Raw genomic sequence first — 23,840 nt, forward strand, 5'->3', positions numbered from 1 at the left:
TCTTTTGCTCATTAGCCTTTTTTTTTTTTTTCCAAGGCTTTTGGTAATGAGGTATACAGAGAGAATGGGCATTTATACTCTGAGAAATTGACTTTTTAACAGGCTTAATAGAGCGATTCCTTTTATTTAAATAGTTCTTTCATTCTTGCACAATGTTTTTAGTCAGCAGTTGCTTTTTAGAAAGAACATAATTTTGAAATGCTCCGCTCATTTGAGATATTTCAGTATTTTTCAGTGACTATTTTTATTGCTGTGTTATAACATATGATGGCATCTTCAAAAGTGGGATGGTAGTCTTCCAAAAAAAATCTATTAACTTAAATAGAGTGTAATTTGATATCTTGCATTAGATGAGAATCATAGCCAGTGCGTGTGTAGTAACACTTGTCTTGCAATATCAGACAGGATGGTTGTTTCTTAACAACTGAGTTCTTGGAGAATGAAAACATAACAGAAATCACAACATGAAAACAGTAATCACAACATGAAGTTGGGGTCCATGCATTTTTAAATTGTAGAAGGTAATTAAAAGTATAAAAATGAATAATATGAGGTCATTATTGATCCTTGCAATTCATGCTTTGTTCTCAGCTTCTCTGCGTATAAACAAGTTTAGCTTTGAAATTGTCTATCTGTCGGTTTATTTCTATGAAGAACTATCTTGCACACCTGTTACTGTAAGAAAATGAAACACACAGTTACCCCTGCCTGTACTGGGTCTGGCTGAGATGGAGTTAACTTTCCCTGCAGCAGCCCTTACAGTGCTGTACTCTGCACTTGTAGCTAGAACAGCATTGCTATCATACCAGTGTTTTGTCTTTCGATGAGCAGGGAGCAGAGCTGGCTCAGCACCCTCCAAATGCCTCCCCCTCTCCCCAGCCCCCTGCCAAATCCAGAGTCCATTTTTGCTTTCTGTCCATTAAAAAGTGATCCTTCAGTGTTGTTTGATTTCCGTTTTTCCTCCACTATCAGCAATTTCAGCATGTCATAATTCCTTATAAATTCAAAGTAAGGTCTTGTATGTGGTTAACATGTACTTGAAAGTTTTATGATGCCATCTCTTACATAGTTTTTCCCTTTGCCTTATTGATATTAGTAAGTGTATTAACCTTTTTTCTATTTGTTGTTGTTGTTTATTTATTTTTGCTTTACAACCTGACTAGTGATATCATTTAAGTACTTAGACTGAAATCATACTTCTCTTATGCATGCAGTGGTCTCAAAAATATGCACTGGCCTCTGCTGCTCTTCCAATTTGCATGTCTTAAAATATGACTTGCAGCTCTGTCATTCTTTCAAAAAGAAAGAAGTTTTTGCTTAGACAGATTACATATATTTGAACTTTTTCACATGAAACAGCATCACTGCATTAGTATCTTTAAACCAACATTTATTACAAATATAATGGAAATGAAACCAAAACAACTTTCTGGAAAACTTTTTCATGTTGTTAGAACAGTAATTATGTAAACTGTCTGTCTATGAAATTTCAAAATAATTATAGGGGGATGAAAGCATGTTGCTTCAAGGACATCTCAAGCATTGTGAAGCATCAGCTTCACATTCACTTTTCTTTTCACCTTGTGCTTTCTACATGGAGATCTTTGTCCCCATACCCAGTTTTAACTGAAGCAAAAGAGACCCCAGCTCCTGTCTCTATATACCCCAGTGCCATCTGTTTTTATGCACTGTAAATATCAAGCAAGGAAAAGCCTTTGACACACCTTCAGTTCCCTTGACTTTAGCACAGACTCCATGTGCGGTCTGATCTGCACAGGTGAACTATAATTACAGGTATTTATAAATTACCTTTACTGAAAATAACATAAATGCTTTGATTTTTATGCTTACCTTTGTGAACCTCAGTTGTTTTGACTTGCGTGTCTCAAAACTGAGTATCACAGGGGGTGAGCAGTGGTCTACTCTGTAAGAATAAGTCCTGTAAAGAAAACATTGCTTAGTTTAGGGCCTTGCACAGAGTATGTTTAGAACCACATATGAAAGCAATCCAAGACACACAAAGTACACATTACTGATAATAAACAGTTACTAATTACTAAATACAATTATACTGTAAACCCCAGTGGAACTATATGCAAGACCTTCAGGACACAAGAAACTGTGATGCGTGGGTGAAGGAAAAATGCCTTTAGTGTGAATCATATAATATTTGACTAATGATGTTTCATCTTAGAAAAAAGCTGGTGTGTGGCTTTAAATAATGCACTGTATTTGCTTAATGTAATTTTACTGTAAGCAGCAAAGTATCATGCCAGAAATGGTAGCAGCAAAATTTAATGATTCTTTGTCAGTGAATAGATATTATCAGGATCAGAGGATTAGAGGTCATTTTTTTTCCCCTGTATTTTTCTTCAAATTGCAAAATACTTAATTAGGAAGGAGATTTTTAGTGACAGCTAGGGGATCGTGCACTGTGGGGGACAAAATCCCCACCTCTGTAAGAATGCAGATGCAAAGTAAGTGGAAAAGACTCTGGCCAAGGAAATATCATATCTCAAGCAGCTTGGAAGTGACATCCTTTGCGATGTCAAAGTGACAAGAAATTGTCTGCACCCAGCAAAGTATACTTTTGTTCTGCTAGCAGTAGCAAGAGCCCCACTTTTTAGCTTTTGTCCTGCCACTCCACAACAGACTATAAGAAATGTATAGTCTGAATGTCAGTGTGGGGTCAGGATTAAAACTAAAGAATGTGAGCTGTACCTTACTGTGTCCTTTGTGGCCTCCACTTTGTCTGGGATATTGCACTGATTTTATTTTCTTTTGTAGAAATACAAGACTTAGAAAACCCATGCTGTCAACAGTTCAAGGTATCAAGGCCTCTTGATGTTGCTTTTGCAGCAAATCAGTCAGTTGCTCTTGAAGGTGCACAGATGCTAGAAACAATTTGAACGGTTCATTCTGTTTATGTAGTCTTAATTTTAGTTCTTCCTATCTGAATTCAAATATAAATAAATCAACTGCTGAGGCAGAACAATGACAAAAGGAATTATCTCTTCCATTTTGAGTTCTTACAAGCACGGGAAAGAAAGCAAGGCTAGAGAACTGAATTTATGCTTTAAAACCACTTAAGCTTCAACTTCTGTGATCGAATTATCAACTGAAAGCTCACACTACAAGGAACAGTGTGGAAAAAAGAAGTTGCTTAGGCATATGTCTCTCTGAGTAGACCGTTTTGCTGCTGCAGGCTGTTTATATCTAAACACTGAGAAAACCATTCATGTGCTACTATTGCTTGAAAAAAGTACAGTGAAAATTCAGGTGTTTAATTTTTCATTTTTGTTAAGTGGGTGATTATGTACTTTATTTAATGTACTTTTAAAATTGGTATTTTGCATATGATGGCACTGGAGTCCAGAATAGCAATGACAACACGTGACCATCAGAGCTGGATAATTTAAAGCTGCATAAAGCACATTTCTACTACATCTTTTGTCACATTTCTGATTTTGATTTTTCTTTGAAGATATTATTTCAGTTAAATTGTTTTTACAGCTACAGACCCCATTGTTATGAAGCAGCCATAGTAACGTGCCAACTGTTTGCCATATCAGAAATAATTCCAGAACTTTAGGGGACATTACCTTAGGTTGCAGATGCCTGGTAAATGCTACAGCTCCTTTGGCAGTTTTTTAAGCTCTTAATAATCAAGTCAAATTTTTCTTCTGATGAATATATGAATGGGCCTACGTAGTGAGGCTTTCTAACATTACCTGTTCCAAAGCTGTTTAATTTGTACTTTGCAACTTTGCTTACCTGAGCAAGATTCTTATGTATGAGTTCAATTTCAAATCCCAGGAGTAGGCTTCTGGTAGTCACAGTGACTAGTTGGGTGCTTACTGATAGGTAAGGTAGAGGACTGTAGCTTTAGTGCTGTATCATACTGCACTGTTTAGTACAGATATTTAGTTTGGCAACTCAGAAGGTTTTGGTCCATGTCTATGCTGTATTTGCTTACTAAATCTAGGAGTTGTTTTTTTATTCCCCTCTACAATCTTCAAGTAGCAAAAATGTCATTGTTTCTTGTGAAGATGCTGCTGGTCCTTTCTGACTCTTGTAGCCTTGCCCAATTCCTTTCAAAAGGAGTTGGAAAGGAAGTGTTCCTATTCTACTGTCCATTTCTTTCACTTGCAGGTTTGTGTTTTTATTTATTTATTTATTTTTTCCTAGTTTAGTTACATCCGTGTGAAGAATTTTTTTCCCCTCAAAGTGTCAGTGTGGTTTTACCTTTGTGCTTTCCCCTGGTCCTAAGTGGTGACATGAAGAGTGGTCTTCTGCTGTCAGGCTGTGATACCCCACTGCAAGATTTGTATCTGGTATGACACCCCATTCAAGAAGGCATGTTTTGATAATGTGAAAAATGAATGCTTTTCAGACTCATTTGGATAATCAGATAAAAGATGATTGAACTATTTCAGTTCCCTGTATAACTGTGATGATGCACTCTGAAAGCAAGCATCATTCCTTGCATAATACTAATAGTATATGGGTGACTCTTGTTGCTCTGGAAATATATTGGTTTTCAAGCTGTGGTTCCAACTCAATTGAGAAGCAGCAAAAGACACATCAGATGAATTAGAGTATACTACCCAGCATAGCATTTTAGCAATATGTAAGAGGTAGGGGAGGTTGGATTTATATCAATTTCTTCAGAACAAGTACTTCAAAATTGTGGAAAGAGTTTGTAGTACAATATGCACGTGCTATCAATAGTCAAATGCATCATCAAATTTAATTCCTGAACTGGTAGGAATTGCTGATATTTCTACAAGGGCCAAATGCATTCCTAGAACCGATTCACACACATGAGGTAGAAGGAGGTCCTTCTTGGGGAAACAGCAAGGGCTGTGTCCAAAGGTCTAAGGCCAGAACCTATCTCCTCAGGGATCAGGAGTGTGCGCATGAGGATCTCCTCATGTTTCCAGTTCCTACGCATCTCCTGCATGGGCTGCTTCCTCTGCTTTTTCACACTGCATCTACTCCCTGCACTCCTGGGGGAGCTCAGCCATCACTCTTCCTCCCTGCCACATGTGCTCTTCACAGGACTGTGCAGCCCACATGGTTTACAGTTCTTTGCTGGTGGGTGTGCAGTTCTTCGTATAGATGTAAGGATGACTCAAATACATTAATGTCTCACAAGACCGGAAATTTCAGTGTTGTTTCCTTCTTATATCTGTGGAAAATAGATACAAGTGCTGCCTGTCTCTCAGTTTTATGACAGACCGCCTGTAAAGGGTGTCTAGGAAGGTAACAGCTGAAGTAAGGTAGAATCTTTGATTTACTGTAAGACCCTAATGAGCACATGGGTTTTGAATGTTAGATATTCTTCAGAAGATTTTTGTATATTGTAGTTAAGAAATAGGGGATGAACTGCATTTTTCATAGTAATATGTATTGGTTTCCTTTGATAAAGTTACACTTAGTGAAATAATTTTTTTTTTTTTTTTTTTGAAAAAGCAAATATTTCTTGGAAAAAAAAATCTGCTAGATCATCGAATCTTCAATTTTTATACTGGTGAGAAAAGCATACTAAAATATATATAACCAACTATATTCACTATGGAAGGGATTAATAAATAATAAAAACATAATCAGGGTGAAAAACAACAAACTATTTGTTTAAAAGGCACTTTTAAACTGTTATGTTTGATTAAGTGCTCATTTTTAATTATTCTGATTCTCTAACCCTCTGCAATAAAACAGAGGGAAAACAAACCATAACCCATGGCCACAACAGTTCTGTGGACTCACTGTATATCTTCTATTGCTTTTTCCACATTTCTGAAATAGGAAACATTTCAGAAAATAAAAAAAAAAAAAAAACAACATAATATTTACATTTCTTCTATTGTCTGCTATTCCATAACCCCAGCAAATATGGCAGAAACTTTGTATCTGGTTACAGAGTGGGTGTATCAGCACTTTTCATGTTCCTTCTCAGTCATAGCAACCAACTACTCATAGAAAAGATCAACTGAAAATTAATTCAGATCAGATGACCTCCAGAGGTAAATACTTGTCCAACCCCCTGCTCAAGCAGGACTGCCTAGAAAAAGTGGCCCAGGACCATATTCAAATGGCTTTTAAAGATCTCCAAGGAGATCAACATCTCTGAGCAACCTGTGTCTGTGCTTAAAGGGTATTTAAAGTGTGTACTTTAAAGTGTTACTGACATGAGGCTGAAGTTCTTAATGCCTTCTTTACATCTGTCTTTACTAGCCAGACCATTTATTGTCAGGGTACTCAGCCTCCAGACCTGGAAGTCTAGGACAGGGAGCAGAAGAACACCGGCCCCCCACATACACACAAAATTCAGGTGGAAACATTTAAAGACCTGCTACTCCACCTGGACTGTCACAACTTCATGTGGCCAGATGGGATCCACTTGAGGGTGCTGAGGGAGCAGGTGGATGTGATTGCTGAGCCACTTTCCATCATCTGTTGGTGGTCATGATCACCTGGAGAGGTCCCAGATGACTGGAGACTTGCTAATGGGATGCCCATCTATAAGAAGGGTCCTAAGGAGGACCCAGGGAACTATAGGCCTGTCAGTCTGACCTTGGTGCCAGGAAAGTTGATGGAACAGGTTGTCTTGAATGCAACCACACAGCATGTGTGGGACAACCTGGTGATCAGGCCCAGTCAGCATGGGCTCATAAAAGGCAAGTCCTGCCTTACCAACCTCATTGCCTTCAATGACCAGGTGACCAGCCTGATGGATGAGGGAAAGGCTATTGATGTAGTCTGCCTAGACTTCAGCAAAGCCTTTGACACAGTCTCCCACAGTGTTCTCCTGGAGGAGCTGGCAGCCCATGGCTAGGACAGGTATGCTCTTTGCTTGGTTAAAAACCAGCTGGATGGCTGGGTCCAGAGAGTGTTGGTGATATCTGCTGATGATTTGGATGAGGGAATTGAGTGCATCCTTAGTAAGTTTGCAGAAGACACCAAGCTGAAGGGAAGTGTCAATCTGCCAGAGGGTAGGAAGGCCCTTCAGAGGGACCTGGACAGGTTGGGTTGATGAGCAGAGGCCAATGGGATGAAGTTCACTATGGCTAAGTGCCAAGGCCTGCAGTTTGGTTACAACAAAAGCTGTGTAGAGGAAAATGACTTGGGGGTGCTGACTGATGCTCACCTGACCTTGAGCCAGCAGTGTGCTCAGGTGGCCAAGAAGGCCAAACAGCATCCTGGCCTGTATCACAAATAGTGCAGCCAGTAGGAGCAGGGAGGTGATCGTCCCCCTGTGCTCTGCTCTGGTGAGGCTGCACCTCGAGCACTGTGTTCAGCTTTAGGCCCCTCGCTACAAGAAGGACATTGAGGCTCTTGAGCATGTCCAGAGAAGGGCTATGAAGCTGTTGAAGGGCCTGGAACACGAGTCCTGTGAGGAGTGGCTGAGGGAGCTGGGGATGTTTGGTCTGGAGAAGAGGAGGCTTAGGGGAGACCTCATTGCTCTCTACAGCTACCTGAAGGAGAGCTGGGGGTCAGCCTCTTATGGATAACTAGACATAGGAATAGAGGGAATGGTCTCAAGTTGTTCCAGCTGTGCCCATTCTTTCCCTTTTCTTATACACTAGTATGTCTGAAATGTCCAAGATTCTACAGAAGTTACATTGCTTTAAAACTGGGGCAAAAATGTTTGTTGAACTTGACTTCTTTGACTTAAGTTTGCACAAAATTAACTGGAAGTACATAGCATTACATAAGCACTCCAGAAACAGAATTGTACTTTCTAGTGTGTAAAAGTATCTGCTGTTGCAAAGCTGTAATTAAAGTAATTTTTGAGCCACAGCTGGTGATTGTGTGAGTTTTATAATCTTGCTAGAAATTTAAGGCAGTTTTGGGCCCATACTTCTCTGTAGCAGAAACATCACTTTGAGGTAATGTTCTGTAAATGCTGAAGAGTGTGAGGTGGTGGTGGGTGATGGCAAGGGAGAAAGGACCAAGAGGATAATTTTGTTTTGTAATTTAGAAGCCTGTGCTGCTTGTATTAAAGTACAACCCTGGTTCTTACAAATTAGATTTCAAAGCATAATTGCAGCTCAAATGTAAAAATTAATCAACTATGTTATTACTTGTGAACAATTAAAGTATCATAAAATGGAAAACAAATATGAAGGAAATATGTTTGAACATGTAACACTAAGACTGCGAAGTACTTAATTTGGTTAGACAAATGCATTGTAGATTAAAACTAGGAAAAAAAAAACAGATTATGTGTCAGTGATGTATTTGTTTCACTTTCACAGTAATTTCATAATATCTCTGAAGCATAACAAAGAACAGTGTATTTTGGTAACTTCTTACTCTTCCTGGAAGATATTGGGAAAAGAGGAGAAATGTTAGGGGAAAAACTAGGTAGGTCTACAGTTGTGATTGTATGGTATAGCTGTTGGACTATGCTTTTAGTTTTATAGCTCATTGTACACTTCCAGTGAAAATATTATCACGTGTTCTTTTCAATGTGATCAGTGAGAAGCAATAGCCTTGTGATGGTGATGTTACTGGTTTTATTAAGAGGTTTTCTAAACCACATATTTTGTAGAGCATTCCTAAAAGCATTATCCTTACAGTGGCAGTCGCCTTTGTTAGCACATATTTCTCTAATGAGAGTCACCTTATCATGACTTAAATAGGAATACTGCTGGAGTAAACTAAATTCAATGAGCACACTGCTTTAAAATACAAAAATGTTGTACAGGGAATGAATTATATGAAAATTACATGAAAACTGTGTATACCTGCATAGTACATTTAGCATACCATCAATGGGATTTCACTTTTTATTTCACAAAACTAAGTGGCAAGAGGTGCTACAGAAGTGTGCATAATCTCAATACTAGTATTTCTAAAGAGCAAGATTTGTTCTGTTTTGTGGAGTAAAAAGAGTTATTAGAAAAGTGTAGAAATAATTTTAAGAATCTCCTTATGTTTATCTCCAGCTCCTTGGTTTGTTTGTTTCTTTTGTTCTTATATATTTTTCCTGGAGGTAAGGAAGATATGGAGACAATATCCCTCTTATTTCTGTGTTTGCATTTTCATGTACTTAAGAATATCTCTGGGAGTAGGTATTTTTGTGACCCTGTTTTATGTAAACCTCTATTTTACACCGAGAACTGAGTACATTGTGATTTACTTCTATGGATTTACTAATAGCAGAGGTGGATGGCTGGGAAATGAGGATGGAGGAAGATCAGTGAAAGGCCACTGCTTTAACCTGTTAGAACACATGCGGTGTTAGTGCACGTGGATTGTTTGAAACTACACTGAAATGAAGTTGCAAAACAAAATATTGTAGCAAGCAACAGTTAATTTACTTTAGCTGGATGCTGTGAAAGTTATCCATACAGATATGGAATGAGTATAAATGTGAGTACATCCTTGGGTGCTCTGGGACCAGGATTCAGCTGAGTTATATGAGGAGATTACTTGCTCAGGCTTCTTTTTATCAGCAGTAGCCACTGTGGAACACCTCACTGAAGTTTGTGAGGGAAAGTTCTTTTTTCTTTTCCCATATCACACCTGTAAGTATTTCATGTGTTTCCTGCACCTGGTCCGTTTACGAGTTCTTCATGGATATTGTAGGATTTTGCTCAAAGGATGACTGTAACTTGCTTTGCTTTTGGTATTTAAATCTTCTCTTTATTGCTACACAATGGAGTAGTATATAGTTTTTGTTACAAATCAAAACTATTTGCTGCTGCTACAACATTGATTAAATATGTAACAGTATGTATTGGAAATAAATCTACCTATTAATAATCCAGATTTAGAGATTACATAACAGCAGCTCACATCTGTTTGTGCATAACTTTGATAAACCTCCCAAAAAGATAGAAGCAGGGAAAAAAAAAGAGGCCAGTGCTTGTGCCAGAACTGCTTCTTTCTGTGTTGAACTACTTAGTTAATTATATTTACAAGTTGCAAGATGTAAATATTTATTTGCACTTGTTCTAGCTGTCATGTTAGGTATTGCATTAATGCAGTGGGGTTAAATAATATACAGACCTTTGTAGGTCTCACAGAGCTCCATGTTTTGACCTGTACAAATTAAGACAGCTAACTAAAAAGAAGCATAAATAGGTTCGACAGAAGAGGTGGAGTTTTTGGAAATGCATTCATCAAAGTATGACATAGGTTGCAAATTAACCTGTGGTTCTCTCCATTTTTTAACTCCAAGATTGGCTGTTTCCTATGTTCAGCAAATCCCCCAGATCCCAGGAGGATTCCTGGGATGAACAAGACAAGGAGGATGAAAGAAACACAGATAAAAGAGATAACAGGGAGTGAGCTATTGAGGTAAAAATCAAGGGAAGAACAGGCAGGGGAAAAAGAAGAGAGGTAGTTTTCAGGTAAACTTTCCCATGTGTTAATCATTCATGCTTATTATGTGCAGTGTTGGTAAACATACTTATTTCTGTATACAGGAAGCTGATAGGGTGTTTACCTGGAAGTGTTTTAATTTTCATTTAACTCTGTTGTACTGACCTGCTCCTCCAGCTTTTTATTGTGTCCTTTAATATAATATGAATCTTTGTATACAGTTTTGGTATGTGCTGAGCTTACTGCTTTGGAAGATACTAAATTGAAAAGGAGTCATCTCTCCTGGCAGTACTAGGAGCAGAGGTGGCAGAGACCTCAACTCAGAGCTACAAAACCACCAGGAATGAGGAGTGTGAGAACAAAAGGCATTCCTGTATTTTCAGTAATATGTCATGTAATTCTGATTTCATCAATCTAAAAGTGTCATGCTCACAGTATAAAGCCAAAACAGGAGAAGCCTGCCTTTTTTTGCCAGAAGAACAAGTACAACAGTAATGCCAAGTTACTTTGTTCTGCAGTAGGGTTTCTTAGGTGACCCTATTAATGAGGCTGTACTTTGAGCCATAATTTTGTAATCATATTTTAATCTAATTTTATGATTTTATTTTTCTAATCCTTACCTGGATCTGAATATAAAAGAGGGATTAATATTTTTGACTGGAAAAAAATAAGTAGTCTACCTAAACATTTTTGGAGATAAGGCCAAGGTAAACATTGTCAGAGTTAATAATTATCAATAGAGAAAAATGTATTACAGAACTCTAAAATGAGCTTTTTTCTCCATAGCTAAATAAAAGCCACCCTTGTTTCTTGTCCAAGGAACAGTACAGTCCATTAGGGATAACTAATGGAGAAGCTTGAAAATATCATTTATGGGTCAGGGAGAAAGTACAACTGTTCAGAAGCAGTTGCTTCTGAAGCTTCCTTCATCCTCACTTTCTTTGGCGTACTTTTGACTTTATTCACTTAACCTGGAAATAATGTATTATTTGGAGGAGGAAGAAAAAAACATTACCAGTTTTCTTTTTAAATTATGTGCTGGTGTTATAGGAGAAAATATACATAAAAATATGTTTAATATATTTTATTTTAATATCAGATGGAATTGAAATGGAGTAATGAAACTATGATACGTAATAATAAATACTATTTGTAGTGGTTTTCAAGTTCTCTATCCTTTAACTCTATTGCATTTTAAAATTGTATACCACCACTAAAATCCAGAGAATAAATACAGTGCTGAAATGCAGCAGGTCATTTTATTTAAGAAAGAGTAAGAAGGCAAATCATCATTCTTAATTTATCCTCACAGAAATTTTGTATGTTTTTCAAAGATTTCATTTTTTCTTTATCACCTTTAAACAGAAATACATTTAGAGAACTTGGAATTCAGTACAAGTCTGTTGCAAGAATGAATTACAAAGCTTAGACATAGTTCAGAAAGTCTCGGAAAAGAGTCATATGCCCTTTCACGCAGGGACTTTTGATATTGGCTCTACTGATGCTTGTTTATTCTTTTTTTTAAATTAAAAATAAAATTCACCTGTGATATTTAATGCTTCCAACTCTGTACTATGTATATACTTATTGATGGCTTATTTTTTAACCTGATAGTACATAACAAAATGTACTAAATACTTTAAATTCCAAATTATTGAAAACAAACTTAGATTTGTAATGAATGGCTGATAAAACTTCGGGGAATCCATATTTAGATGTCAACAGAACACACTGACTCCAGCTACTATAATAGATGGTACTTGAAAAAGCAACAATTAAATACATATAATAGAATGGATTTAGTTACTATGGGAACAGTTAAAGGTTTTTCAGCATTGCAAACAACTATGTGTGTACAAGAGAAATTATGTTCTTAGTCAAAGAAGCTATGAAAGGTTTCCAAGGAAAAGATTAAATAATATGAAATGTTTGAACCAAAAGCTTTCAAATATCTATCTAAAATATGGCACTCTTTTTTTCCATCTTCCCCTTCTTTTGCCACTGGTTGTTGGAGTTTCGGATTTTGAGTTGTGTAGCAAAAAGCACTTTTCATTCACTAATGCTTTGCAAAAGGAACAGGTTTAAGTTATTTTCTTTCTGAAGCCATTGTCAATTTACAAAAGATCTAATCCTATCTCATAAATGTAATCTAGTTTAAGGCATCTGAACCATAGTTTCATACTTTCTTTGGCATACTTTTGACTTTATTCACTTAACCTGGAAATAATGTATTATTTGGAGGAGGAAGAAAAAAGAAAAAAATATCAGTTTTGCATTTCACTGAAGCTCAAGTTTTTTTCCAAAACAGATTGCACAGCCACATTCTGCATATCATGCTTAATAATATTGCTAAACTAGGTGTTAGCCCGTTATTTATTAGTATTTTTATGTTCTCTTATTTCTATTATCTTTTTGGTTCTTCACATCATCTGTACATTAATTTTGGTATTTGCTTAAAGAAAAGGAAATAAAAAAGGAGGGTACTTACAGCATCAAGTTTGCAGTAGAGCAAATAATAAATCAAAGCATTTAAAGTGTCTTTTATGGTTGATATAAATCAAAGAATTTGTGTATTTTATGTAGAAAGATTTGCTTGAAAAAAAATGATCATTAGTAATGTTGAGATCTGTACTGAAACTAGTACAATCTGCTAGAGTTGGGAACATCTGAAATTTGGTCCCTGAGAGTGAGGAACTAGCTGAAGCCAATTATTACTTTCATGATTTTAAAAGGAGAAGATTCTTTGTCTTTTAAAAGAAAATGCCCAGAAGATATATTATCAACCCTAATTTAAATATGTGCTAAACAATGTGTTGGTTTTGCATTTATCTTTACAAGTGTAGATATTGGAATGTGTTGACATTGAACTACAAGCCAGCAGTTACATTAACTGTTCTCAATATGTCGTCTAATCTTTTGTGCTTGCTTGTGAATTGAAAAAGGATACCTTTCAGTGTGAAGTACTGTACAGCATGCTTGTTTTTCTTACTGAAGTAAGAATACAGTAAGTTGAGAAATAAATATTCAGTGTTATTGAAGATACATTTAAAAGTCTTAACTCTTTTGTATAGTATGTAATACTTCTTATGATACTGACATAAGCATTTTGTTACAGTTGTATATGAGAAAAAGGAAGGTTTCTGTGTTCTGGGAAGTGCTTCTGCATCATTATGTCAGTTACTCCTGACTGTGTATGTGTTCAATCATGAGTGAAGAAGTCTTGAGTTTTAGACTAATTTCTGATAATTTGGGATCTTTACTGTACCTGTGTGTTGTAGTTTGTTTTTTTTACATCACCTTTAAAAAGTGAGGAGGTGTTTTGTGTCTTCCAGCCACGATGTCATTAACTGAAGCGTTCTGGATAATGCATTTTGGGCAAAGAAAATACTTCTCTTTATAAATGCTTTACATTGTCACACACTTTCATTTGCTTAGATCATTTAATAACCTTAAATGTCTCAACCTAACTCCAAACTGCTATCAAGAGTGAATGAACAGAAAACTGCTAGGAAGGAGTGTAAGAATGAGCTCAGTGGCCTGTTCTCAGCTTTCCAAATACCCCTGACCCTGACATCCTTCTCCATAAAGATGATGTGCAAAGGTAGTAAGTTGTGGTATAGATAGTTTTGTCCTGATCACCACTAGTAGCCCTTTATGAATCTTACTCAAATTCCCACCAAGCATCACTTGGCTCCAAACGTATAGCTGCCATGATAATTACATGCTGCCTCCTTACCATCCTGAGCCTGTTTGAAGCAGTACTGAAAAGCTCATGAAATTGCCTTCAATAGGAATTTAAACAAATTTGTTGTGCTCCCTGAAGACAAAATTGCTAACAGAACTGTAATAAATATAGGGTTTAGAATTACTTCTTTGAAATACTTCCTTGCTTGAGCCCTGTTTCGCATCATGTAGGCTGGTAGTGTCACTGGTAGCCAGAAAGCGAAGCAAGTACAGGCACTGCTCAGCCGGTCTGTGCGAGAGTTTGTACAGATCTGGAAGGAATGAGCAGCTTTTCCTGGTGTATGTCCTCTGGTAGGAAAATACCTTTTGTAGCATTGACAGAAATCAAGGTCTTTTTTTTTTATTTCACTTTTTGACAGCTGCTTCAAAGATGACCTCTTTGAACACGTCAAAAAAATAATAAAAAACAAGAAGTCCGGCTTTTGACAAAAACATGAGTATGTTTTTATAGCTTGTTTTTCTCACTTGAATTTGAGCAAGTAACTTGAGTTAAGCCATCAAGAAGGATTGGGTACTCGAGTGATTTGGGCAGTCCATGTATCATCATAGAATGATTAGTCTATTTTCTATGAAGTAAAAGCAGCCTTGCATCCATTAGTATTAGTATGGCATTGGCCTGATTTGCCACCTTCACCTGTTTTCCTAAGAGACACTTGCAAAGTAAGTACAGGGCAAAACAGACTTTCAGAAGGTTTATATTTATGCACCATTTTTGCTAGCACTAGCTAAGCATGTAGCCTGAACTAACTTTCCTCTGACATTGAACACTTTCTAAAAATATTTTCCAAACACATCCTCCATATTATTTAGAATGATGTAGTCATTAGTGAATAAGCAAAACTATCGGCAGAGATTTTAAGTTAGTATATTTACAATACATCAAACTTTCCTTTGATCATCTGCTAACCAGTGGAAGACTATTACCTCTTCTCTAAAACATTAGCTACTGGAGGCAGGCAAGATTTCAGATGTATTAGAAAATACATATAGGCAATGGATCTTTGGGGGGATTTAATCAATCTTAGGTGAGGTTCGTAAGGGTTAGTCATGTTTCCTATGTTTTCCTTATACCAGAGTAAAAACAAAATGACACAGGCTCAGATTGCTCCTGATAATGCAGAAATACTACTCATCTACTCTTTTGCTTCGTTTTCATTCCTGTAATGGGGAGAGAGATGACACATAAAATGGGATGCCTGTGCCATCTGTACTGGATTCCTATGTACCTTGCGAATAAATCAGGTTGATCAAGGCAGTTCCGTGGCTTGATGTCATGCCTCATAGCAGTGAAGCTACAGAGATATTTCTCAAAGAATTAATAGTTGCAGCTATGCATGTAGGTGTCAGTGGTTCAATATAGTGCCATGACAAGAAACCTAAAACAGGTGTTGATCAGCCTTTATTAAACCCTAAAAATAACAAAGTTAGTATTTTCATTTTCTCTCATTAGTTTTACTGAAAAACAATATTTTAGCATGAATGGAATACTGTCTGATGTGGTGGAAGTGTTTGCATAGCACTGTTGGCATAAGTACATAGTTACTTACTGTCAGCTAGTTCTCTGGGAATGATGACAGATTAATTTATTTTTTTTAGTTGATATAGTTCAGTGTTTTCTGGATGCTTTTTTTTTGAGTACCGCCTGCATTTCTCTTTGACATTGTAGCCCACTTTCTATAGATTTTTTTTATTGACATCAAAGGGATGAAGCTGGGTGTTTTATATCTCTCAGAATGTTCTTCATTGTTGACAGTGAATGTAAGAACACATGCTTATCTCTGTTCAATCATGCTTTTGTTACAGGAGGGGTTTGCTGAAGTCCATTTCAATACAGCTACTACATTTTGTGAGCTGCCTAATCTTGAATTTGAACTTGCTTACATTAGGACAGTCTTTTGTAATGGGCTTGTGTACTTTGTGAGCTGTTGAAAATGAAAACATGCACTCCAACCCGGTCCATTCTGTGAATGCTGATGAGCAGAAAGCATTGCTGTCTTGGTGTCTACTCCTCAGGTTTCTTGGGGTTATGAATCCTATTGTATATTGATGATACAGGGATAAACTTGTTCATTCAAGCACACCTATAAAAAATTCATGTATTCTAAATAGCTGTCACCTTGGATGCAGACTCTTGGCTATGTGAGCACATCACATCACATATTGGTCAAAGACTTTTTTTTTTTCTTAATTTAGTTCACAATGGCTTTATTAATCTGCCAAAACTAAAATAATAGAAAACCTTGGGTCAAACAAGATTTTTAGGGAAACTTTGACTGTAGATGATACCTATACTAAGGTTGCTAATTCCTATAGGTAGTGATAGACTAAGGTAATTAAAAGCAATTTATAATCATTAGTTATGTAGATCAATAACTATAAACTGCGGCAGCTGTAATATTGTCTTCAAAAGACTAATCACAGTCTCCCTTCACATTTCTTAAGTTAATGCCAATACACTGTAGTTAGGTAAAGCAGTTTAACAGTTGAGATTTGCTTTGTGGGCTTTAATTTTCTGTCATTAAAAATGATAAATGATAAAATGCAATGTCTTGTATTATGCCAAGTGCTTTTGTCCAGCAATTTGTACTGCCCAAGTCTGCTGCTCTGATTACCTTCTCTACTAGTAGAGGATGTCTGTCCTTATACATATATGAGATCATAAAATTGGGACCTTTTCTTTCTTCTTCCCATTTTTTGAAAAACACAAATTCTGGTGTTTGAGTTTAGCAGAAAATGTGACTTAACATAAATGAACTTTTATCTGAAGTCTGTAAGTGCTGTAGTGAAGTTAATATATTTTTAAAATTCAGCTACAGTGCTATGAAGATCTGCATACTTAATCAAATTTAAGCAAATGACTTGTCCATTGAATTTTAAGCCTCTGTATAGTCTTTGTGGCAAGCTTATGCAGTTTTATCCAGTGTTCGTTGCGTAAAACAAACAGATTATATAGTCTTGTGAAATGTAAATATTTTTTTTTCATAGCAGTGTTTAAAGAACTTTAGGAACATAAGTACTGTAAACTGAAAAAAAGACATTAAAGATAAAAGAATTCTTATTTCCATCAAAACTAGTCAGATTTTTTCAGCTATTCAATGGGAGGAGACAACAAACAGCTGTAATTCAGAGGTGAAAGTTGTGTCCTTACAAAGAAGGGACTTAATTTCTATTTTGAATAATTTAAATTATTTATTTCTTTTGAGGCAAAGGCTGTAGAATAGAAACTCTAGCACAGTTCCAGCTATTAAAAAGAAATTTGGCGATCTCTTACCTTTTCTGTCCTTCATTACATGTACATTTAAAATGCACTTTAGATATTAATGATACTTATAAATAAATTTGCTATCCATAGTGATTTCAGTAGGTAAGGATGAAATCTTTCATGGTAATGGGGTTCTAACAAAGTATTAGTTATTAGATACTTAAGGTCTAACTTCTTTCCAAATGGAATACTTTGTCTGGATCCTAAGCATTTGTGATAGATAATGATCCCAAACCTTGAAAAAAAACAAATACATTACTCCTGGCATTCTAGTTGAATCAAATGGTTGCTTTACACCTTGCATAGTAGCTTTGCCAGGCTATTGTCACCTTTTGCAGGTTGCAAACCTTGATCATTGTGCTTTAGCATTGCACAGAAACCTTCCAGCAGGGAGGGAGGTTACAGCTGCAGTCTTGAAGTCTACCAGAGCATTTTTGAGTTGCACAGAAATGATGTAGAGAATAGAGCATGCTGCAGTAGAGCTAATAAGAAGTGGGAGTTTGTATGAAGCTGTCCCTGTCAGAGTTGGCACTGTTGAAAAACAAAACAGAATGACCAACAAATTTCATGTTTTTCACATCTTTTCATTACTTTTCCTAAGTAAAACTCATGCTTCTGTGACAATTAGTAAAACAAATCTCAATTCCTTAGGAAGAGTCATTAAAACAAGTCTCAACTCACTAGGAATTCCAATATACAGGCTGCAAACAGGTGAGGACATCTAAAAAGAAAAATTAGTGAAAACAGACTCCTCATGTAGCTGCTGAGTTGTCATATTTGCACTTATTTCCTAATCTACCAGCTGATTTCTAGTTTGAATGTATTTGTTGGTTTTATATAAGCTGATCAGAACCATCTTAACACAGCATTCCCATAGCTGATATTTTGTGCCACTGTCTGGAAGAGAACCACACAAGTGTTGAGTCAAGTCAGGCCAGAATCCTACTGTATAGATATAATTCTGTAATGTAGAAGCTTAGAAGCTGCACATGTATTTGCTATTAGACATGAAGCCTTCACTTTTTTATTTTTTTCAAAAAAGATACTAATAAATTATTTGCTTTCTATAATTACTCTTGAAAGTGAACTGATAATTTAGGGGTACCATCAAGTAAAGCTTTTATGGAATCAAATTCTTCACTTTAAAAAATATTACATCAAAATTTCCAAATGTCTTTTAGATTCTCTAGATCAAAATCTTGTCTGAAGTATAATGTTCATAATCATTGCACATTAAGTTTACCTTCACCTCAAATGGACTTGGAACTGTTGGCCATTGTTCTGCTCTTTAGATTTAAAAAAAAAAAAAGAAATTGGTCAATGGGAGATGAAATCAGTGGCTCAGCTGAATGAGAATTACCCATGCATAACTGTGGGCAAAGCAAGAACCATTTATGCTTAATTAAATGTAGTGGTCTTAGTGCAAAACAGATCTAATCTTTATTTAGTACAATGTAGGAATGAGAAACCTAGTTAAGCAGCAGAATAGCCGTTCTTTGGGGGATCTAAGGAGCCAGAGGCATTGTTAGGCGCATAATGCTAGAGCTTCATTTACACTGGAAATAAATTATATGGATGGCTTTAATTAATGATGCATTGTAGTTTCTTGTACCAATGAATTTCAAAAATTAATAAAACATATTGTAGAAAAGAATGGCTCTGGAAAAAAAGGCATCAGTCAAAGACAGAATGCTTTTGTATTAGCTCATTTTGAGATAAGCATTTAAAACTCTACTAGATGTTCCTAAGGTTTTAAAAGCTTGGTATCTTTTTTTAATATCTGTTTTAGTTTGTGGACAAGACATTCTTTGAAACTCACTGATTGCATATATGGCTTATGCAAGCATATATACGCTACTTTTCTACTGACAGGGAATGTGATGTCATCTTTTTCTTTTTCTTAAAAGTAATGATACTTTTAACCAAAATAATGCATTTTTTTCAGTCCGTTCAAGGAAGAATTTTTTTTCAGAATAAACACCAGCTTTGATTTTGAAGTCTCATAATCTGCATATCCCAAGAAAGTAACATGAGCAGTATTTATTCATGCTGAGCTCAAATAACATGGAAATTAATCTGCACCCTCAATGTTGTGGGTAATTCTTCCAGGTTTCCTCTATGGAAACTTCTATGACATCCTATCAGTCAGATAATAAAAGACTGGAGTCTTTATCAGTGAAAGGTATTTAAGCAGTATTAAATTGTTGCTGTTGGTGTTTTTTTTTTTAAGAGTTGCAAAAAAGCCACGTTCTGTGGTTGGAAGTTTCCTATTCTACATCTGTATGCAGTATGTTTGACAAAACCAAAATGCAATCCCAGTAGAGATGGTTTGTTATCAGGCCAGAGAACCACCTTTAGTTGTTAGGCTATTAATCATTTAATTTGCTGAACTCCATAGCATATTGAATTTACTGAATTAACTGTGGAGAAATCACTGTAAGTTTGGGGATTTTGAAGGGGTGGGGTGGGACATGGATGCTTTTTTTTTTTTTCTCAACTTCCTCTGGAATATATTTCACTTTTGTCTGTGATTGGGTTTATAAAATGTAAAATGAGATGGTACAGCAGCTATAGCTATAGAACTGCCTTCGCCATGTTTAGTGAAAGGTAGATCTATCACTTCTACTAATTCTTGTTGTGGCTGGGTTCTGTGTTGACAACATAATCAAAGCTCCAGTTAATGTCCAATGTGCTTGAAAGTAATTGCATAAGTAGTATTTGCTGAAATGATTCTTCAACAAGGAAATACAAATGTATAATTTCATTTACAGTATTGAAATGGGTTTTGGGGGGCAAAAGAAAAGATACCAGAATATTGATTTTGCTGGTTGCTTATGGTATAGAACGTTGCTGTAATGTCATACTTAACTTACCTATACTTCTTGTTTTTGTTTTTTCTTTTTTTTTCTTTCTCTCTCTTTTTCTTTTTTTCTGTTTGGTTTTATAACTTACTGTTACTTGCACTCTGGAAACTAGTTGTTTCTTTTTTTTAAGTTGGAACTGAAGCAATGTGCTTGTGTTAAGATACTATTTCAGTGTATTCCAGTGAACTCGTGCTGTTTGAAGCCAAACGATATTGCTTTAAATCTCAATTTTCTCACTGTTAGCATTTTACTATAAACATATTAAAGAAAAAAAAAATCTTGCATGGATTATATCACTAAGCAAGAAAAGAGTTGTTAAAATGTTCCTTTTGAAAGATCTTAGCACTGTTAGTATGCACTGGTGTGCAAGATCTTAAGAGAAGAGAAGTCATTTGCCAACACAGCAAAATATAAAAAACTCATTAGTTTTGCATAGGGTTTTTAGATGGTATATAACACCGACAAAAATGTTATACTGGGGGAAAAAAAAGCTGCTTTCAGATGCTGTTTAGTGCCCTCTGTCCTGCTAATGAAAGTTGGTTGTTATGATGTAATGTCTTTTCATGATCTTGTACATGTGTTTTCTGGTTGCTGAGTCCATCAGAAGAATTTTGATAGTAGAGTTTCAGATTACCAGATGTATAACCTGATGTTGCTCCAGAGAAAAACCATGACCTTTTCTCCAGGATTATTATTATTTATTTTTTTTTCCAGGCAGGGTGAAATATACTTCAGACATTCAAAGCCAAAAAGATGTTGAGCCATGTAAGCAGATAGTATCTCTTGAAAACTGTATTTTGTTGTTGTTTAGGATGTAGGATGGTGAAAGGTCTAGAGGGGAAGACATATGAGGAGTGGCTGAGATCCCTTGGTTTGTTCAGCCTAAAGCAAACTGAGGGGATGCCTCATGGTGGCCTGCAGCTCCCTGATGAGCTCTGAGCTCTGCTCTCTAGGGACAGCACCAGGACCCAAGGGAACGGCATGGAGCTGGGACAGGGGAGGGTCATGCTGGGGGTTAGGGAAAGGTGCTGCACCCAGAGGGTGGTGGGGCACTGGGACAAGAGTGTTCACAGCACCAAGCCAGTCGGAGTTCCAGAAGCATTTAGATGGCACTCTCAGACACACAGGTTGACTTTTCGGTGGTCCTGGGTGGAGCCAGAAGTAGGAATTGATGATACTTCTAGGTTACTTCCAACTCAGGATAGTCTACGATTCTATGTAACTAACATCTAATGTAAAGTTAATATCTCCAAATTTGCATATACTTAAAAAGAAGTTTTATGTGTATTATGAGAAGATGCATCACAGGAAGAACCGTTTCTGCCTTTTTAGATGCCAAGGATACAGATGCCTACACTAATAAAAATTCTTAGTAAAAGTTCTGCTTTTGTTCAGATATGTGCAGTGCAGTGGAAACTGTTGAAGATTCATTTCAGTGACTGATAAAAATTAGCTTCTTTTTTCCCCTTCATGAAAGTAATGTAAAACATCATCTCTTGTGCAATAATCATAATTTCATATAAAAAACATTACCTCATATGGATATATTTGACTTTAGGGAATACCAACAAAGATTAACATCAGACAAGATAAATAAACCATTACTTTTTTTCACTGTCAAATCCGCAGTTGGGCAAGAAGCTTCATTTTCTTACTGAAACACTTTACTGCTTTTAAATTTGTATTGGTATAATATATTAAGGTATTTCTGCAGTATTGCAAAATTCAGTAAATGGAAAAATATGGTATTACCAGACAACTTAATATTACTTTAGTGAACATTAAAGTACATGCACAATGCCATGACCAATTGATAGTCTTTATCATGAACTGGGCAAGCAAAAGTGAATGAAAGGACCCAAGATTTATCATAAAATATATCCTGAGTCCCCCAATATCTGCTGCTTTTAACATGACTGTTTTCAAGCAGTCTTCTTACTGCAAGTACATAGCTGATCTTTACCCCAGACAGTAAAACCCTGTTGCAGATGAGAATTAGCTTGTTTTCATATTGACTAGTTTTTGAAACCTGTTGTGATGACACTGGCCCCGGTTTCTGTTTCCAGACTCCTAAATGTCAGTGATTACATTTAATCCCAATTTACGGGTGCATATTGTCACAACTCACAAAGAATTCCAATGATGGAGTTTCACTTCAGGCTTAACATACTGGTTTTTGTGTTTCCAAATATTGTAAATGAAACCTTAAACTCTCTTTTCTCTGAGATGCAGTCTCAGTTCATGACAGGAGTTTTATTTAGAGCTGCCTTCCTTGCCAGGTTATAGAAAAGATTCCCAGAGAAGAAGAGTAAACAAATTGTACTGGGTAGCAACCATCTGTAAGGGGTAGGGCCACTAAAAATGTAGCATCTACATCCTTCAACATGTGCCATTGGCAAGTGGATGAGGGTAGTTGCGATAGCTGCTTTGCTGCAGTGCCGGAGACTCTGCAGGACAGCACAGCAGTATGTTGCAATGCAGTGGGCGTGCTGGCAGAGCTGTGGGAGTGGTCTCAGTGCTTTGCAAATCCTGACTCTACTGATGTCGACATGCTGTTTCTTTTCTGTAATTATTTCTGCTATAATTATTTCAAATGACAAAAAAAAAAAAAAAAAAAAAATTACATTGTACAGATAAGGTAGATTTCAGGAACTGCAGGTACTTTTCAAGTCAACAGTTCATCTTGCTCCCTTCCTCCAAATAAGATGAAGTTTTTTGTGTACACTCTTACGGAGTGTGTTTTTTAAAGCTTTGTCTGAAGGCAATTAACGCTTTGCATCTGTAGTGATGTCAGATTTCTGTGGTTTATTAATCTCACAGTATGTTGGAATTTAAACAGTTTTCTTACAGTATTCTCCTTTGTGTTGCCATGTAGTTCTTAACAGGAAGGGAGAAAGATACAAACTTTAATGCTGAAAAATAAATGGGTATTGAATGTCTGTCATTTTTTAACAGACTCTTCAGATACCCAAGTTCTACAAAAAAGAAGAAAATGAAAAATACTGTAAGAGCTGGAGGAGTCCCATAGTTCAGTAGCATTTTCACTATCATTATTCACTTGAACTGATTAAAATCCTTTTGTAGTTTAAGTGCAGTGTATCAACAAACTGAGAGACATTTTGAGTAAACAACTACCTGCTTTCTGTAGGTTTTATAACTACCTGTTTAGTATCTGTTCACATGATACTGCGAATTTTGTACAGTGCTCTAAGTCATAAAACATCAGTTTTGTGTCCGAGTTGCTGGTTGAGGCTACAGTTCTCTTCTTGCTCCTAACCTCATGTCACTTCATGGTACTGTCTGAGTATCAGGAACTGCTTTGTCTCTGAACAGAAGATACACCTGTGAAATGCACCTAAGAACACAAACTGAAAACCTCACAATGTGGGCAAAGAAGGAGGAAAAGTGGTTGGTTTTTTTTTTTTTTTTTTTTGAGACATGCTTATAAAAGGATATTTTGGAGACAGCGTGCAGACTCAGTAACTTTCTATTTCTTGCATGAAGGAACGAGCAGCAATTAGAGTAGCAGAAGTGCTGCAGAGAACACTAACCTTTTCCACTGTGTTTTCAAATATATTTTATCCATACTGCTTACAACTCTTCTGTGTTCACATTCAAAATTTCTGTACTGCTAC

The 23,840-nt window shown here is 36.4% G+C and overlaps 1 protein-coding gene across 7 annotated transcripts in view; it reads left to right on the top strand.

The window, feature by feature from the left end:
- The window catches only part of CCSER1 (coiled-coil serine rich protein 1), a 664,709-nt gene that overhangs the window by 191,404 nt on the left and 449,465 nt on the right, over window positions 1-23,840 (top strand). The window lies entirely within an intron of this gene.

The sequence above is a fragment of the Anas acuta genome, chromosome 4, assembly GCF_963932015.1.
Source record: "Anas acuta chromosome 4, bAnaAcu1.1, whole genome shotgun sequence".
NCBI lineage: Eukaryota > Metazoa > Chordata > Aves > Anseriformes > Anatidae > Anas > Anas acuta.